Genomic DNA, 18,250 nt, shown 5'->3' on the forward strand with positions numbered 1-18,250 from the left:
TTTCTAGCATGTAAAATGTCTACACGGAAGCTGTGTCTTTGGCTCGTTTATATACAGATATATATATATGTGTGTGTGTACCTGTGTGCACGCCCTTGTGTGTATGTATATGTGTATATATATACATATATATATATACATATATACATATATATATACATATATATATATATATATATATTGTTATATTTCGGAATGGTCATATTGCCAGTTTAGCCAATAAAAACACACGCACTATATATTTGGTGTTATTTTGCTTCAGTGATATTTATTTTTTACATTAATCTTAATCTTATTTCGGCCAAAGTTCTTTCGTATTTCTAGAAATACAAAATGGCTGACGGTTAGTAAGGAGAGACACAAATAAGTGAGAAGAAAACAAAGGACCACTGATGCGGTCACAGGAGTGTGACGAAAGAACTTTGGCCGAAATAAGATTAAGATTAATGTAAAAAATAAATATCACTGAAGCAAAATAACACCAAATATATAGTGCGTGTGTTTTTATTGGCTAAACTGGCAATATGACCATTCCGAAATATAACAATATCTGTTTCAACACACGACTTCACATAAAAAATCTTGCACAACAAATATTTAAACGTATATAATATATATATATATAGAGAGAGAGAGAGACAGCTTGGCATACTTCCTTACACGTACTTTGTTCAAATCTTACGTAGACCAATTTTCTGTAATTTTAATCCTTCAATGTTTGAAAAAATTAATATCAGCTAACAATAATGTTCTGTAATTATTCGACTTTTGTATTTCTTCCCATGATATTGTCTAATATTATCGTCGTTATTATTTATTCCACTACATAGTATGCAATTGAAACGTAAATTAAGATAGATAAGATATTAGTGGCGTCCAGAAATTGAAACAAACTTTCATACATGGTTGTACTAAAACTATAGTTTGCTGTTACTCAACGATCGACCTTTAAAAGTGCTTCGGTCAGTATGCTTGAAATTGTTGCCAAACCTCTATAATATCACTCCCTAAGTGTCACTTTAAAGGAAAATAACCTATCAACAGTGTTCGTATATAAAAGAAAGGCAGGATAGTAATAGCTGGACAGCTTTTACTCCAAGGTTTCTTCAGTCAAGTTTGACTTGAGGATATCAAGTATATATTCTGTAATACAAGGGGGTACTGAAAAGTTCCTGTGTTGGCTAAGAGAAAATACAGGAGGATCAGTTAACTATGATTTTATTCAACATATTCCCCTCTCAGATTCACACACATTGCAGCGGTCCTTCAGTTTTTCGAAGTTCTGTAAAAGAATTCGGAATTTTGGGCCTCCAACAACGCCTTTCGTGATGCCCTTAAAGCCAGGAAATTTTCAGCACTCCCTTCTATTTCATAAATGAATTATAGAATGTATATTGATTTGTCATGTAGCAAATCAATATACAAAAGCCATAATTGTCCATAAGCATAATTTGTAGATTGAATCACAAACCACGCCATTATCATTTCTGATCAAAATACGAAAGTTGTCATATCGATTTTCTAACTTTGGAGCAAAGCCATACACTTGGAGGAAATTATAGTCAAATATATCGATCCCCTCACACATTTACATATTGTACAGATCCTTGACGGCTGAAATGCCAGTTAAACCTCATTACATAGAAAGACATAACTAAAATGAATTTTCTAAAAACCTCACCAACTTCATAACCATTACTTTTAGCAGGTGAGCCACATTGGACGAGCACTTGTACCATACAGCAGTGAGGATATCAACCCGCAACCATAGTTTTATTGGTGTTAAAAGGGTTTCCTCCTAAAGTGCACGAGGACTCTGTAACCTGACATTGCATAAAATCATTGGTGCGAGAACGCGTTTCATCCAGGTACTCGTTTCAAATTTGCAATGTTTGCTTCTAAAATTCCAACTGCAGTTTTATAAATATATATATATATATATATATATATAGATATATAATATATATATATATGAAATTAAATAAGGGTAGAAATTGATATTTATCAATTAAAAACAGTGGTCTAGCATATTTTTTTTTTAATCCGAAGATAAAATTTTTTTTTTACATACAAAATTTAGAGGACTGACCACTAAAAGTGGACAGCCTTTATGTTAGATATAGACGTTAAATTCGCCATTTTCCACGAAGAATGCGTTCTCAGGAAAAAATTCAGCAAAAAAAACAAAGTGTAAAAATAAGCAAAACAAATGAAAATATACGAAATATACGTTTTTTATTTCGTATATTTTCATTTGTTATTATTATTATTATTATTATTATTATTATTATTATTATTATTATTATTATTATTATATAAACCTATGTAAATCATTCGGATAAATTTTGTCGCAAAACTGAATTTAGTGAGTGGGGCTATCAAAATATATACAAAATCATGAAGATCACGTTGAGGACAAGGCCATTCAAAGCTTACCTACAGAAATTAAAGTGCTAAATACAGCTCCAGCATTATCGACAATGCTGTTTCTACGCACACGGACAGACAGCAAAAAGTCACTGAACTGATTAGTATAATCTGCTCCAGCAGTCCACGGGCGTGCCATTTCTCATCAATATTTTTTCCTGGAGCAACAATAAGAAAAGTTGAAATTTTGCGGGTGTTGTGATATGATATGGGGAGTTATCAACAGATATTGCCGGTGTAGCAATAGCTATTTTAGCCATTTTGAAATGTGGCGCGAATTGGCAATATGACGTAATATCTTTGCCGAAGAAATATCATTTTCGTTTTTTTCCATTGGTTAATATAACTGCTCATATAAAGATTCTAGAAGTTTCGTAAAGAATATCTGTCATGAATTTCGATTCTTTTTGAGTTAAGTGAGCAGTTATAAAAACCCTGGATTTTGGAAGATATTTCAGTGTTCGTTCGGTAGTCATTCAACTCCACGACACTCACTCTTTTGGAGACATCGGTAAATTTTTATGCCATGTCTACGTTAATCACAAATCTATTTTGATTTGTTGGTTAACGTATTAGATAGAAAAAGAAATTAGCTAAGGAATTTAAAGTCGTTTTTCTTCACGACTAAGTTATCTTTCTTCTTGTAATAAATATAAAATGTTATATTTATATAAATAAAATAATTAAAAAGTAAATGTTTCTCTTCACGTTTGTTTTTCAACTGAGCATAGATAAATATGCATTTCTGTAATCTTTGCTTTATGTTTCTTATAGCGGTTTAAAGGACACTATTAAAATATTCAACATTCATGGTCGTTGAGTTAGCGTTCCATGCGTATATGTCTATATGACGTTACAACTGTAGTTAGGGTTAAAGATACAATGATAACACTTTAGTATAAGTGACGATAAATCATTATATTTTCCCTTACTCAGAGGAAAGCCTAAATAGATAATATAACCTAAGAGAAAGCTTAAGGTAGAAATAACAGAAAACCGCCGTAGGAAACCGGTTTTAAATGACAGTTACTGCATTATATATGGAGAAATGGCGTATACTGTACTGAGGACGGTGTTAGGTGATGTTTGATAGCTTCCGATAATAAAACATTTGCTGAATATACCATGTCTAAAATATGAAGATGTTTTTTAGCTAAGCATCCCGCAATTTTGTACCATATTGTTTGGTATGGATTTCTTGAGTAGCATGTTGTTTTGAAGTAATGTGCTTATATTAGTGAAAGAATAAGTATGGTTGAAATACATATTTAAAGCTGTCTTCTACCATACGTACATTCTCTTTAAGCACAATATGTACTATTGTTTTCGTTAGATTTAGTTCTGGTGAACGTGATTTCTCTCGCGTAGATAATCACCTCAGTATTGCATGCCTGACATTTCATTTGTATTTCCGCATACGTAGTAGCTTCGGTTAGTTTAGTTGGATTACATGATATTAAGTGTTCGTAAAGGTGTCACAGTTTAATGGGATTTTTTTCCGTGTTAGATTGTGTTTCTGTACCGGAGATTGATGTGGTAATGCGTATTTACCAAATCTAGAAGAGTTAGATTGAATATTTAAAGGTACGAGTTGTGTGAACCAAATAATATTGCGATAGCGACTTACATTAAGATAGATAGGGTCAGAAGCATTAGTGATCTGATCTTTCAATTCACCGGCTTTTACCGTTAAACTTCTTACACAAAGAAAAGAAAATGTATTTTCTCTGTAACATCTGATTATATTTCACTATGATCTACATTATCCGACTCCAGTTGTAAGTAAAATTTCATTTCATTTCTATTCGGTTTTGATTGTTTGAATCTTTATAAGCTTGTTTACATTCAGAATGTAATATTTAAATGGTTTTCAGACCTTTTTTTAGTATGCATCTAGTTTTTCAAGCCAGCATAAATACAACTGCAGTTTACTACAATATCTTTCGGTATTAACTTAGTTAATGTCATCATTTTCCTTCTTGATAGTGGTCGCGTTTATTACAACACGGTCCAGGAAGAAGTCGATCTTTGGAATCAGCAGGAGACTCAGTAGACGATATCGTTCTGCTCATTGTTATCCCTAATATTCAAAAGAAGGTAACAAGCCTCTAGGACATTGACTTCCGACTCCGTCTCGGTTTCCATACCAATTGCCAAAAGAAAGACGCCTTGTACGCTAAAGTCAATCAAAACCCATCAGTTTTGGAGGACAAAATATTGAATTTGTTGATTTTTTTTTTCCATACCAGAATAGGAATTTTTGTAGACATGAAAAAGCAGAAATTGATGCCAAGACTAGATTCGACAAAGCCTGGCGACTTTCCAACATTAATTTTTACATGACGGCCTATTAGTAATGCACCGTGAGAAATCGTATACACCATTAGAGGGAATCAAGATATAATGTGGTTTCGAATTTTGGCACAAGGCCAGCAATTTCGAGGTAGGGAGAAGTCGATGGCCTCGATCCCAGCACTCAACTGGTACTTATTTTATCGACCCCTAAAGGAGAAAAGGCAAAGTCGACCTCGGTGGAACTCAGAACATGAAGATGGACGAAATGCCGCTAAACTTTAGACCCAGTGTGCTAACGATTCTGGCAGCCCGCTGCCTTAAGCGTAAGATATTATTATATTGTGGCAAATTTTGGCAGAAGGCCAGTAATTTCAGGGGACGAGTCATGATATTTCGTTATTGCCTACAGGGAGGTTAAACATAGAGCGGACACACAAAGACATACAAAGGGATTAAGTTGATTACATTGACTCCAGTGCGTAACTGGTATTTATTTAATCGATCCCGAAAGGATGAATGGCAAAGTCGACCTCGGCCGAATTTGAACTAAGAACGTAAGGGCAGACGAAATACTGTTAAGCATTTTGCCCGATGTGCTAACGAGTTTGCCAGTTCGCTGCCCTGGTAAGTCACGATATTCTTCTCTACTCAAGGCAAAAGGCCCGAAATTTTTTTGGGGTGGGGGAGGGGCAGTCGATTAGATTGACCCTAGTACGCAAATAGTACTTAATTTATGGACGCCGAAAGGATGAAAGACAAAGTCGACATCGGCGGAATTTGAACTCAGAACGTAGGGACAGACAAATACCGCTAAGCACTTTGCCCGGTGTGCTAACGGTTCTGCCAGCTCGCCGCCCTGGTAAGTCATTATAGTTATTTCTTTATTGCCCACAGGGGGGCTAGACATAGAGGGTGGCGTGCTAACGTTTCTTATTTCTTTACTGCCCACAAGGGGCTACACACAGAGGTGCCAAACAAGGACAGACAAACGGTTTAAGTCGATTATATCGATCCCAGTGTGTACCTTGTACTTATTTAATCGACCCCGAAAGGATGAAAGGCAAAGTCGATCTCGGCGGAATTTGAACTCAGAAATACCTATTTCTTTACTACCCACAAGGGGCTAAACACAGAGAGGGCAAACAAGGATAGACAAACGGATTAAGTCGATTACATCGACCCCAGTGCGTAACTGGTACGTAATTTATCGACCCCGAAAGGATGAAAGGAAGAGTCGACCTCGGCGGAATTTGAACTCAGAACGTAACGGCAGACGAAATAGGGCTACGCATTTCGCCCGGCGTGTTAACGTTTCTGCCAGCTCACCGCCTTGGTAAGTAATAATATTAACATGTAACTGAAGGCTGACGTGTCAGGGAGAATAATATTAACATGGAATTGAATATATGTAGAAAAAGTTTGCAATCATAAATGGCGGTGCCCCAGCATGGCCACAGCTCATGAGCTAAAATGGGAAAATCAAAATCAAAAAATCAAAATCATGATCACACTTGTTTCATTGCGCAGCTTTGTTTTATTTACTTAGCCTTGTATTGTATTTTTTTTTTTGCATAATATACATACATTTACCAAATAGTATGAGATGTATTAGGACATGAAATGTAAAAGCCGGACTAGATTATTTTATGCGCAACTCCATTGTCTCCCGTGACAAAAAGGATGCCAACAACAACAACAACAACATATGTTTCATTAATCTGTGTTGATATAGTATTAATTAATACTTAACACGATAACGGAACTTTGTTTTATTTTTTACCATACTTTCAATGGTTTTGCTTTATCTGCCAAATTCCTGACATGAACAGAGATGCTTTTCTGGTTCATAAGGACTTCATTCAAGCATTATTCTTTCTTTCAAGAAAAAGAGTGAATTCTCGAAACGTAACAGATAATTTTTTCTTCTCTCTACCGATCCATGAGCAAATGTATAGCACACTTTGTGGTTGTTTTATTTACTTAGCCTTTGTATTCTCTCATTCTCTTATATGTTTCAGTCCAATCAATGTGGCCATGCTGTAGCACCGCCATTGTAATCATCTTTCCACTTTCCACTTTCCACCTTTGTCGGAGCGGCTTCTGGTGAAGGATGGAGTTCGATGCTACTGCCCTCGTTTGAGTTTCTTGCTTAGATATTTGTTCATCCGGGATCTCGTCTACATCCACTCCATGGAAACTCCTCAGATGCTTCAGCAGACAGTTAAACAGCTGTAGGCCCTTAAAACCCAGTATTTGTTTTTGCATCATATACATACATTTACCAAATGGGCAAAAAAAAAACAAGGTAAAAAAATAACACATGCAAGTGTGATGATATGAACACCGAAAGAGATATGTAAAAGTAAAAGAAATCACGGTGGTGCTCCAACATGATCGCAACAGAATGCCTGAAACGAGTAAAAAAAAACAAAAGAATAAAAGAATACATGTATCTTTCTTCTTATTTTCTTCATTCTTTAAGAGAGAAAAGAACTTCAATTTTACTTCATAGATATGAGAACATAAATCCAACTTCTTTCAGATAATATAAAATGTCTTTATAGCTTGTGTTATAACGTTGATCACACGAGGCGAATTTTACGTTTATTACATCGTAAATATACGTGTGTGTGTGGTGTGTATGTTTGTGTTTGTGTTATGTGTGTGTATGTGTGTGTGTGCGCATGCGTGCGTGTAAAACAAAAGATGTCATCCGCTACTTGAGTTAAAGGTGTTGAGAAAATGCAATGAAATTTCTGCTAAATACAATACACACATATATGACGTGTGTGTATTTAAATATCTATTGGTGTACATATTTATGTATTTATGCATCCATATAGATTTCTGTATGCAATAGATAGATAGATAGATAGATAGATAGATAGATAGATAGATAGATAGATAGATAGATAGATAGATAGATAGATAGATAGATGATATGATATATATATATATATATATATATATATATATATATATATATATATATATATATATGCAATCATTAATATTAAATTACACCGTACGGATCCATCTCATACAATGCTTATTATGCACAATTTCCTAAATTATATTTTATTTCAGGCAAATACCAAGATGCATACAAATACACAGACAGACTCGTTACCATGCGTGCATGTTTATATATATACATACACAAACACACACACACATATATATTATATACAAACACATACCTATATATATATATATACACAAACACATACATATATGTATATATATTAATACGAAAGGATTCTTTCAGTTTCCGATTACCTAATTGACTCGCAATAGAAGACACTTGCCCAAGGTGCTATGCTGTGGAACTGAACTCGGAACCATGCGGTTGGTAAGTCAGCTTCTTACCATGTAACAACTCCTGCGCCTATATATATATATGTGTCTGTGTGTGTGTGTGTGTGTTGTGTGTGTGTGTGCTGGTATATATGCATATACAGTATCTATATATGCATATCTATGCATATATATATACACACATATATATATGCAAGACTTATATTTATATATAATGAAAGAAGTAAAATACACACAGTTTACATATTCAGGCATGTTCTGTATTTTTCGATAAATATACACTCTTTATCTAAACATTCTTGTACAGCGATTCTTTCTGTGAACTGGTAGATTGAGATAACTGTGAAATTTGGCTGGTTATTACCTGCACATCCCTCTATGTGTTCACTCAAATATATTTGACTGTACTGTGAGAAATGTATTTGTTCCTTATGTGTTGAGGTTCTCTGTCTTAAGGCCATACTTGTCTGCCCTATATAGTTTTGTCCATAACCTGAACAAATTATAACATAAATTAGATTCTGTGAAGCACAAGTGAAGTTGATTTTAATTGTGAACTTCTGTTCTTGTTTGAATAGGATTTGCGAGCCTTCCAATAGGTTGGGGTTTGTTCTAAAGTTTGGGCGTCCATATTTTTTAACCATTGGTTTCGCAGTTGTTGTGTAAAGCTTCGCATTTGTCAGAAGTCGTTTCAGCGATTTGCGTTTCTCTTTGAATTTGATGAATTGATGTGTTTTCAGAATGTTTTTCACTTTTGGATCCCTACTTCTTATTTATCTCCCCTACAGAAGTCTAATTTCGTTTTCTTTTCACCCTCTCTAATTTATCGCTTCTATATTTTTCTTATTGCATCTCCTAAATTGCTTTTTCTTACTTTTCTTAAAAGTAGCCTTCGTACGTATAATACAACGTTAATCTTCATGACTGCAATCCTATTACTATTTTTCCCCGGTTTCTCCTTTATTATTATTTCCTGTTGCCGTAAATACTGCTTTTGAGTAAACAAGTCCTTAATATTCTTCTACTTCATTCTTCTTCCCCTATTTTTGATCACCGTCTACATTAACTTTCTGTTATAAGCTTCACAAACCTAATTTCTTTATGCTAAACTTTTTTCATCTTATGATTGCTTTTTTAAAAAACATACCAAGTATTGTTTTCAACAGTTAGATTTACTTTACACTCGGTACCGTTTTCTCGCCCTACTCTTCATATATGGAGTTATAATTAGCTAATCTATAATAATCTATAGAGAGAAAGTTATCGATATTTCTATATGTATATCATCCGCTAACCGTTCATCCATTAGTTGTGGTTAAATAATTAACATGACTCCCATCACTATTATACAGGGATAGGAACAAATAGACATGAAACTCATAGGGCCAACTTCTCTGTTCTTTCTTTTAAGTTCTTATCCTTTCTGCTCTGATGAGTACTTTGATATTTGCAAATTCTGAAAATGAATTTATATCTATGTACGAAATGATCGTATGCATGAATACTCTTCTTACAACTTTTTGATATCTTATCTCCTCCATTTTATGACAGATATGATTAACTTTGTAGAAATTCACTCTATAATTTAATCATAAACTTCATATGCTAATACATGTATATATATATATATATATATATATATATATATATATATATATATGCATATGGGTGTGTGTGACTTTGTGTCTGATTTTGTCCCCCACAACGATGGTGATGTGTTTATGTCTCCGTAACGTTCAACAAATGAGGCGGATAAAATAAGTACTAAGCTTACAAAACAAAGAATAAGTCCCGAGGTCGATTTCTACGAATAAAACCCTTTAAAGTGATGCTCCAGTATGGCCGCAGTCAAATGACTGAAACGTGGAAATGAATAGAAGAAAACAATATATATATATATATATATTTATATGTTCGTGTGTTTCTCTGTGTGTGACTATGTGTGTGTATGTATGTACGAATGTTTGTTTGTATATGTATTTATAGGTTTAGACAGATACATAGTTAGTGTATATCAACATACTAGCAGAAAACTATATTTAGTCTGTCTAGAAATCCGCATTTCGCAAAACGAAAATGGAACATTGTGAAATTGTCTCTTACTCTCAATATACAGGGTGCCATTTATGCTTTGATTAGTATATTAGAACTAACCAGCATACAGCGTTGCCAAACGCATTAAGAGAGGACAGTAACTACATGTAAAGATTGATTATGTTAGCGTAACATTACAGGAATGTCAGCGTCTAATATTTCAGCCACTTTAACCACAATGCAGCCTAAGTTGAAATTGTGCAATATATTCTTGGTTTTCCTTGTATGTTATATAATTAGATATGAAAGTATTATTACCTTGGCTGCGCAATTAATGCGTGAACACATGTATACAGGCGCATATCTGTCTATCTATATCTATCTCTTTATACATTACATATACATATATATCAATAAAATAGTCATATATATATATATATATATATCTAATATATCATAATATATATATATCCTAAATATATATAGAATATTTCATTTATAATATATATCTTATATATATATATATATATATAGATATTATATATATATCATATATATATATATATAATATATATCATAATTATTCCATTTATACATATATATCTCATATATATATATATATATATATATATATATAATTTCTCATTACCCTCCGACATTACAGAATATAGACTTATTGAAGTGCATGTTAAGCGTAAGTATATCAATTTATGTGTACTGACCGGTTGCTATATACACACACATTCATTCATACATAAACATACATATGTATACGTGTGTGTGTGTCTGTGTGTGTATGTATGTGCGTATATATATATATATATATATATATATATATATACATTATAATTTAGGGTATCTACGAGATACCGCCATGCTGAAAATAGCAGCCAAAATCTGACTCTAGAACCACATTTAATGTGCACACAGCACAAGGAGAGAAGACAAAAAGATGATGAGGCAAAGCATTTCTAAATGCAAAATCAGAAATCCGGGATCTGGAATTATCCAGTAATTTTTTACTAGTTTTATTTTGTCTATTTGTCTTCTCTCCTTGTGCTGTATGAATATTTGTTACTTTTGAAGGTTTTTATTTCCATATATATTACTGGTAATCTTGGTTCGACCTGCCACTAGATACTAATCATACGAATAAAAGTATTTGTATTGCACGAGCGTTTTTCACTACAATCCAATGACGTACAGATATTTCTTTATGGCCACCACATTTATTATTCCATCTACTGTAAGTCCTTTGACTATGAAAGTGTATCAACAAGTAAAGACCTAACCAGTTGACTATGTATATGTACAGCGGGAATAGTTGTCTGAGAGTTGTTGGATGGAATGACAGAAACGTTATCGCCAACGACGAACTGCAAGGAGACGATAATCATCTATGAAATTGTGATAATCATTATCAGACGCACAGACCTATACAGGCACACATCCACACACTTACACATTCTCACATACACACATACGCACGCGCACGTCGTTTTCGGATCACCAATACTTTATTATCGCCCCTTCTTTCTACCTCTCCTATCAAATCTTTGTTTTTTTCCAAACAGCTAATATGCTTGACTCCTAAATCCATTAGTTTCTTTATATTCTCTCTCTGTTTAAGGCGGTGAACTGGCAGAAACGGTAGCACACCGAGCGAAGTGCTTAGCGGTATTTCGTCTGTCTTTACGTTCTCAGTTCAGATTCCGCTGAGATCAACTTTGCTTTTCATCCTTCCGGGGTCGATTAAATAAGTACCAGTTACGCACTGGGGTCGATATCATCGATTTAATCCGTTTGTCTGTCCTTGTTTGTCCCCTCTTTGTGTAGCCCCTTGTGGGCAGTAAAGAAATAAGAAACGTTAGCATGCCGTGCGAAGTGCTTAGCGGTATTTCGTCTGACTTTACGTTCTGAGTTCAAATTCCGCTGAGGTAGACTTTGCTTTTCATCCTTTTGGTGTCGATAAATTAAGTACCAGTTGCATACTGGGGTTGATCTAATCGACTGGCCCCCTCCCCCAAAACTTCAGGCCTTGTGCTTAGAGAAGAAAAGATTTTCTCTATATATTTTCTCTTTTCCTTTCTTGTTAAAGAGCGTAGGCTTAAAAGACTTTCTCACTTTCCCGAGCGTCAAACTAATACACCTATCTTCATCTTTTGTTTATCTGTAAATTTCAGGGAGAATGATAATAGATTCTGACATCTGCTTAAACAAATAACCTTTATTTATGGTTACGCAATCAATATTCATTTGTAGCAAAGTATTTTTATATCATTTTAATATAAAGACATAAAGAAATAACTCCTCTTTATGAATATTCCTCAACTATTCTTAATATTGCACCCAAGGAATTTATTATGTATTATTCACGCAAAATGAATAATTAAATTCTAATCTATTCAGTTATTACACACACTACGCTCGCGCAAAAACAAAAACACACGCACATACACACGCGTATATAAATTTATGCATACGTATACACACACATATATACGACGTGATTCTACATATTTTCCGTCAGCAAACTTCACACGTAAGGCACAAAAGGCGCTGGTTACTCTTATGGTGTAGTAGAAAACATTTACCCAAAGTGTCGCGCAGTAGGACTGCACCCGAAACCACGTGGTTGCCATGGTTAATGTATTTAGGGTACCATCAAGAATGCTGTCTTTTTAATAAGTTTCTTTTCGTTTCTATATCACGAATACCAGTTGTTACCCAGCAGCGTGGGACGAACAAGAACATAAAAACCACGCGAACACACACACGTGCGCATATATAAGTATATAGGCGTGTGCGTGGCTGTATGGCAAGAAGCTTACTTCACAAACATATGGTTCCGGCTTCAGTCACACTGCTGGGCACCTCGGGCAAATGTCTTCTATTATAACCTCGGGCCGACCAAAGCCTTGTGAGTGGACATGGTAGACGGAAACTGAAGGAAGCCCGTCCTATATATATATATATATATATATATATATATATATAACAGCTCTCGAAAGAGCTGTTCTTCACTCCCGCTCCAGAGCGTGGGCTGCGGGGTCACTCCGAAAAGCTCTATCTGCGACGATTTCATCTCAATCGAAGGAGAGGGTTTTTCTCCATCTGGGTTGTGGAACCGTGGAATAAGCTGCCGGACGAGATAGTGAAGATGCCGTCGAGCGCTCGGTTCAAAGTCTCTCTTGACCACAAATGGCCTGAACACCTTGTATGACCACCCTCCCTGTACATAACTCCCTGATCCCCTACATGGCCTTGCTTTTGCTTTTTGGCCAATAAAATTGAATTGAATTGAATATATATATATATATGCATTTATATATATATATATATATATATATATGCATATATCTATATAAATGCACATATATATATATGCCACACACACATATATATATATATATTATATATATATATATATATATATATATATATATATAGTATATATATATATATATATTTAACAATTAAGGATAACTTCTTAATAAGGAATCTTAACAAGAAATTATCAGGTACTAGCGAGAAAACCTCATAAGAGAAAAAAATTCGAAAATAATTTTTTTCTCTATTGAACATATTATTTATATTATATAGAGGGCATTATTACCCATAAATGCCTCACACTAAGAGGGACATAAGTCATTTCTACCCAAAATTTCACTAATCATACCCATGCAGTTTTTCAAAGCAAGAACATTTAAAAAATGAATTTAGTCCTATATATGAATTTAGTCCTATATATATATATATATATATAATATATTATATATATATATATATTATATATATAATATATATATATATATATATATATATATATATTCACATATATACGTATATAGGCTCGTGTGTGGATGTATGGCAATAGGTGTAGGCATGACTATGTGGTTAACACCTACATTCAGCCTTCTCTCTCACTCTTTTGCTTCTCTTTTTCCCGGCGGCACGTTGTGTCCTCGGGCAAGATACTTTATTTAACGTTGTTCCAGTCCGCTGAGCTGGCAAAAATGAATAACACCTATATTTCAAAAAGGCCAGCCTTTGCAAAAGAACATCGCAGATAAGACTGTGGAGTCAGGCATTTCCCTGACTCGTTATTTTCCTTACTCATTAGTTTAAGGCCAGCCTTGTCACATTCTGTATCATGATGAGTCTCCCTGAGAATTGCGTCAAGGGTATGAGTGTCTGTAAGGCGGCGAGCTGGCAGAAACGTTAGCACGCCGGGTGAAATGCTTAGCCGTATTTCGTCTGCCGTTACGTTCTGAGTTCAAATTCCGCCGAGGTCGACTTTGCCTTTCATCCTTTCGGGGTCGATAAATTAAGTACCAGTTACGCACTGTGGTCGATATAATCGACTTCATCCGTTTGTCTTCCCTTGTTTGTCCTCTCTGTGTTTACCCCCTTGTGGGTAGTAAAGAAATAGGTATGAGTGTCTGTGGAGTGCTCAGCCACTTGCGCGTTAATTTCACGAGCAAGCTGTTCCATTGATTGGATCAATTGGAGCCCTCGTCTTCGTAACCGACGGAGTGCCAGTATGTGTGTGTGTGTGTGTGTGTGTGTGTGTGTGTGTGTGTTTTCTGCCTTTCTGTTTCCCTATGTGTAAGTGTGTTTGTATTGTATGTCAGTCTCACCAACCTTTTCTAACAGAAGTAGATTTTGCCACGCAAAGCAAGAGATACGATCAAAAGCATTACAGTAACCCCAGGAATTATGACCTCCTTCTCATAGGATCAAACTACCAACTACGGATCAGATGAAGGTTTGTTTGTCAATTGTCTTGTCTTGTCAATTGGTCTAAACATATCGAACCTTCGATCTTAAATCTGCTACCCCAACCACATTACCGCGTTGGTCAGGTCAGATCAGCTGCTAATGTGATGCAGCAATTAACAAAATGATAAACTACGTCTTATATAACCGACTTTTTTAATGTGTCTAGATATTCTCTAGAGTGACTGCAACGAAGCGGCGAACCTTTTTGTGGCGTGATAAAAAAATTGACAGAGAAATGGTACGTAATAAATTGATATGTATGTAAAAGAAAAAAATAAAGGAAAAGAAAAAAGTGATATATCGAAATCGTTAAATATTTACACGGTCCAATGAATTTGCATAGTTTGAAAGCGAAGTCTTGATCATTCCGAATAAATGTAGCATAGGTTGTATCGTATCTGTATAACAAAGGAATTTCTTACATTGGAGAGCGGTCATAATCACTTGAGCATACTGGATGATGTCTATGAATAGATGTGGATTATCAGGCGGCCGAGTATTGAGCAAGTGAAGCAGAGTGAAGATACGATGGAAATTCAAAAGCGGAATAATAAAATTCAATGCGTTTCTCTCCCGGACCATCATTTCTTTTAACCCACTTTCACTCCCACTCCCTCTTACACACACACACACATACACACACACACACAACACTTTCTCACTCTCCTCTCTTCCTCTCCGTCTCTTTCTCTCTCCTTGTCTTTTGATATCTTTTCGTCCCTTCCTCACAATGGCTCACTTTTGCTCTTCCTATTTCTCTGTCTTTATGTCTTTAGATATATGTAATATATATAATATATCTATTATATATATAATATATATATATAATATATTATATATATATATATAATATATGAATATAAATGTATATATACATGTAAATATAGACAGACACCTATGCATTTATATAAATAGATGGATATATAACACACATCACGTATACAAACATAGAAGCATGCAAAACCACACAACACATAAACACGTGAAAATACATACACTCATACACACATATAATTGTATTTTATTAATGGAAATTATTATCGTAATGGTTTAAGTCATCGAACTTCGGCTATGTGTGTATGTATGTGATGTACAGAAAAGTTGACAGAGATTTTGATGCATATAGCGTGTTCAATTTTCTTCATATTACAAGTTCTCCAGAATTTGTTATATACGTGAGCTTAAAACGTAATTTGTGGGTAGTGAATGCGAGTCTGGAGGAATTTACTCAGCAGTGGATTGTATTGACCAGAATAAAATATTTCTTAAACATTTGAATGGATCGACAATGATAAATTGGAGCTAAAGTGTTTAAATAGATATTATAAAATATAAATAAAAAATATCTCGACAACTTATGACTAATTCTCATTTTTATTTTCATTTTTAATACATACATATATATTTCTTTATTACCCACAGGAGGCTAAACATAAAGGGAAAAAAACAAGGATAGACAAGTGGATTAAGTCGATTTCATCGACCCAGTGCGTAACTGGTACTTATTTAATCGACCCCGAAAGGATGAAAGGCAAAGTTGACCTCGGCGGAATTTGAACTCAGAATGTAACGGCAGACGAAATACCTATTTCTTTACTACCCACAAGGGGCTAAACACAGAGAGGACAAACAAGGACAGACAAACGGATTACGTCGATTATATCGACCCCAGTGCGTAACTGGTATTATTTAATCGACCCCGAAAGGATGGAAGGCAAAGTTGACCTCGGCAGAATTTGAACTCAGAACGTAACGGCAGACGAAATACCTATTTCTTTACTACCCACAAGGGGCTAAACACAGAGAGGACAAACAAGGACAGACAAACGGATTAAGTCGATTATATCGACCCCAGTGCGTAACTGGTACTTATTTAATCGACCCCGAAAGGGTGAAAGGCAAAGTCAACCTCGGCGGAATTTGAACTCAGGACGTAGCGGCAGACGAAACACCGCTAAGCATTTCACCTGGCATGCTAATGATTCTTATTTCATTATTGCCCACAAGGGGCTAAACATAGAGGGGACAAACAAAGACAGACAAAGGGATTAAACCGATCGCATCGACCCCATTGCGTAACTGGTACTTAATTTATCGTCCCCGAATTAGATTTCTCTCCTTGTTTTCTGTGTCCCTTTCTGTGGAAGAACGTAGGCTCGAAACGTTAAAGACTTTTACACTTCCCGAGCGTTATACTAATACTTCTCTTTGTTGTCTACACCCCCTGTCTTCGTCTTTCGTTTATTTGTGAATTCTCCCTATGTGTGTATGTATGTAGTATGTATGTGTGTGTGTACGTACGTACGTATTTACGTATGTATGTATGTATATATGTATGTATATATGTATGTATATATGTATTTATGTATATATGTATGTATGTATGTATGTATGTATGTATGTATGTATGTATGTATGTATGGGCACGGAAGAGCCAATGTCACCAAATGACCAATGATTTTACTCTAATTTAGGAATCTCAGTTTCAATGAAGGATACAGTATTTATATATTTTGGTGGTTGTGTGTGGCATGAAACTGGTCTGTAGTCATAGGAGAGTGTCTCTGTTTTATTTACATTTTCAATGTATTTTTTAATGTATTTTAATGTATTTTTAAATCTTAAGTTCAAATTCCGCCGAGGTAGACTTTGTCTTTCAATCTTTCGAGGTCGATGAATTAAGTACCAGTTACGCACTGGGGTCGATGTAATCGACTTAACACCCTTTGTCTGTCCTTGTTTGTCCCCACTATGTTTAGCCCCTTGTGGGCAATAAAGAAATAGGAAATAGGAGTGGGTAATTCATGTCATCACACAAGTGAATCCTCATCAAGGAAGGATAGAAATCCACTATATGTGTTTGCGTTTGTGTGTATGTGTGTGCGTGTGTACGTGCGTATGTATATGTGTATGTCTGTGTGTACGTGGTTTACTCGTCCTGTGAAATGCAAAGATTTATTTATTCGATCAAGAAACTAACCGCCCTCAACAAGGTAGGTAAACGTGTTCAAACTGTAATAATCCTGACTGCTTGTGTAATCAGGATCTACGTTTCCTAATGTGACCCTTCTTTATTTAAATTCGTTGGATGTGATATGAGTTGAGGGAAGAAATTTGGTTGCCGTTCTCAGCGGGTCATACTTCACACTTTGACCCACTTAGATATGTGTGAATTATGAGTGAAAATCCTATACAAAAGTGTCCATATTTGTTGACTCATAAACATATTTGCATCGCTGCACAAAGCCTTTTTTTATTTTATTTATTTGTCTGCTTTGTGTTCTTGTCTGTGTTCCGTTATTTGAACACTGTCTCATCCCCCCCTTACGTATGCAGTGTTTGTGTACATAAATAGCTGACGTTGAAATCATAAACCAATGAAAGCCATCGACCT

At 35.0% G+C, this 18,250-nt stretch overlaps 1 long non-coding RNA gene and 1 other non-coding gene across 2 annotated transcripts; both read right to left on the bottom strand.

Moving 5' to 3' along the window:
* Positions 1-5,116: 5,116 nt before the first annotated feature.
* Positions 5,117-16,550, bottom strand: LOC118765541. The gene is made up of 3 exons (XR_005001404.1): positions 16,509-16,550; positions 12,018-12,021; positions 5,117-5,343 (listed from the first exon to the last, which is right to left on the bottom strand). It is a non-coding gene; the product is annotated as an uncharacterized LOC118765541 (long non-coding RNA).
* LOC115218162 lies at positions 14,114-14,207 on the bottom strand. Its single transcript, XR_003882221.1, has one exon. It is a non-coding gene; the product is annotated as a U12 minor spliceosomal RNA (small nuclear RNA).
* Positions 16,551-18,250: the final 1,700 nt, after the last annotated feature.

Source organism: Octopus sinensis, linkage group LG12, assembly GCF_006345805.1.
Source record: "Octopus sinensis linkage group LG12, ASM634580v1, whole genome shotgun sequence".
Lineage (NCBI taxonomy): Eukaryota > Metazoa > Mollusca > Cephalopoda > Octopoda > Octopodidae > Octopus > Octopus sinensis.